The sequence below is a fragment of the Podarcis bocagei genome, assembly GCF_964188305.1.
Source record: "Podarcis bocagei genome assembly, chromosome: Z".
NCBI classification, from domain to species: Eukaryota; Metazoa; Chordata; class Lepidosauria; order Squamata; family Lacertidae; genus Podarcis; species Podarcis bocagei.
This window is the reverse complement of record NC_138140.1, coordinates 33647983-33650638: the sequence shown is the minus strand read 5'-3', so window position 1 is coordinate 33650638 and position 2656 is coordinate 33647983. Positions and strand designations below refer to the sequence as shown.

At 42.4% G+C, this 2656-nt stretch overlaps 1 pseudogene across 1 annotated transcript; it reads right to left on the bottom strand.

Annotated features, from left to right (window-relative positions):
• Nucleotides 1-930: 930 nt before the first annotated feature.
• On the bottom strand, nucleotides 931-1290 carry LOC308578697 (DNA-binding protein inhibitor ID-3-A pseudogene; annotated as a pseudogene). The gene has a single exon. The product of its transcript is annotated as a DNA-binding protein inhibitor ID-3-A pseudogene (transcript).
• Nucleotides 1291-2656: the final 1366 nt, after the last annotated feature.

Below are 2656 nucleotides of genomic sequence, written 5' to 3'. Positions count from 1 at the left end.
CTCTTGCTGACATTTGGTGAGATGCGCAGGTGGCTCATATTCCAATTCCGCACCTCTTTCTTGCAATCCCTTGTATATTCTAAAATAGATGGTCACTGACAGGTGGACTAGGGGATGCAAGCAGCCACACTCATCACACTGAACACGGTCAATGAGAGCAGTGGGAAGAAACTGGCTTTTCAGCTACTTCACATCAGTTTTCATGTTCTTGAAAGTCCCCTTCCCCCCAAGAAAATGATGTTTAAAAACTATAATCCAAAATACACATACAATCTGCATATCTGCAAAGGTATTTTTTGTTGCCCTTTTTTCTGAGCAAATGACAAATCCCCTTCCCCCCAAGAAAATGATGTTTAAAAACTATAATCCAAAATATACATACAATCTGCATATCTGCAAAGGTATTTTTTGTTGTCCTTTTTTTCTGAGCAAACGACAGATCAGTCCACATTTGTTGCAAGCTGTTGAAATGTTGGAAGTGTGCGATTTCACTAAGAAATCTCCTGATGAGGATATCAACATGAAGAATCTGATGGTTTAGAGCTTTTTTAAAAAAGAAAAAAAATCCGTCTATACACAACACACAGACGGAAACAAACCCCGCAAAGTTTCTTCTTGTGCAATACAGCAATCCAAGAGTTATATCGGAGAGTGTATTAAGAAATGGGCTTGCTTTCACACATACCCACCCCTCCCCAGCCTGCAAATTTTGTTTTCAGGCCATTGGAAGAGAATAACAGATTGAGGGCAGAAAGTTGTTTCTGGAAGACCAGTCAAGGCATTAGCAACTGGCGGCCAGACCCATGCTCTACAGTTTATCTGGAAGTGAATGATGGTGGTCTCTTCATTACTGGGTGCACGGGGTTAAAACATCTGATCCTTTCCCCCTGTTCAGGTCTTTATTTTTTCTCTCTTCTTCTATCTCCTGTCTCACTGGAGAGAACCAAGTGCCAGGATCCCACACTTGCAGTCTGTTTTAAGAAGTTTGTGGCAGAGATTCCTCTCCTCTTTTGAGCAAAGTTCGGTTGCCCGCTCTGCAGCTTTTAAAGAGAGTAGGGAAGTCTCGGCTGTGGGATCTTGCCCCTTCTTTGCCTGTTCCTCTAGCACAATCTGCAGCTCAAAGATATAGTCAATTAGCTGCTGCAAGATTTCCACTTGGCTGACTTTGGTGCCTTGCGGGATCGTCGGCACCAGCTCGCGCAGCTTGGAGTAGAAGTCATTCATGTCGTAAAGGAGGTTCTTGGACTCCTCCTGAGCCGGGCTGTGGTGTTTTGTTTTGGCAAGACTCATCACATTTTATTGAAGGTCTGTGCAGCAGAAGTCACGGGCCGAGGGGCTTCGTTCTGTTGTTCGTTCCCTGGGTGATGGTGAGGCTCTGATCAGAGAGGCAGCACACAGCTTGCTTCCTAGCAGATCCTGAATGATCTGACTGGGCTGATTCCGTTCATGGCCATGAAGGAGGAGAAACCAGCAGGGATTTTCAGAAGGGCAAGATTTCCTTCCTTAAGGCGGGAGAAGCAAGCAAGCAACCTCGAGATACTGCCCCTTGCTTGCCAGCCTGGTTGATTCTCTATTGTGTGCACACAGAAAATGCTTCTCTTTGCAGAAAAGCCCCATGTATATATTTTAAAAACAGAAATGCTACCTTTGCAGTAGCAAATATTTTCGCTGATCATAAAGTTGAGCGGTAGTATTCCTCCTCTTCCTCTTTAAATTTTTTTAATTGGGTTTTACAGTTATACAATGTTAAAATCAGCATAATCATCTTAAACATAAGAAGAGAAAAGGATGAAATAAAATCCAATTCTCCCCCCACCCAAAGACTCCCCTCAACTTCCCCTTCTGGTTCTTTAAGTATTTACTGATTCTGCTTAAATTATTTTATCTCAGTTTGAGAGTCTTCTAACTAAATGCTCTTATAGTATCATTTTTATACAATATTATTCAATTTCCATTGTACACCTGGTTGTTTGCCCCTCTTCCTCTTCTTCTTCTTTTAAGGGTTTTTTAATTTTTTTTATTTTTCAAAGAACAAACTCTTCCATGTTTAGGATTCAAAATAACATCAACCATCGTGCTCTGACCCTCTCCCCAGCTTGCCGCCTTTACCAGACTGCAACTTCTTCCCCCAGGTCACCCATTGTAAAGACTCTCCTTTCAAACTTTGCTTTGTTTTCTGAACTAACTCTGAACTGCAGGAAGGGCCCCACCCAACAGTTATCTGGTCCAGAAACCCATTCTCCTTTACTTTTCTTAATGGCTCATTCCTTCCTTCTTTTCTTCCTTCCACCACGTAGTTATTTTATTATTAACATTTTAAAGTTTTTCAGTTGCAGAAAATAAAGTTGTACAAAATAAAGTTGTACAAAACAATGGTGTAGGAGCCATGGCTCGTCTCCCAGGCACTTTCTCAACATGGGGAAGCTGGCCTGGCTTGTATTTTAATGCTTGCTAAACCTACTGTCTGGCATCCAGTTCTAATACACCACACACAGATTAAATTCTAACATTTACTGGATCCAAAAATTTAGGATTTCTGGCAGCCACAAACTAATAACTGTGGAGAAAATGCTAGGTGCCACCTCCTCTCAGGGTGGGGGTGACAGAGCTGGGAGCAGTGAGGATTGGCCTCAGGACTCAACAGTTCAGACCAACT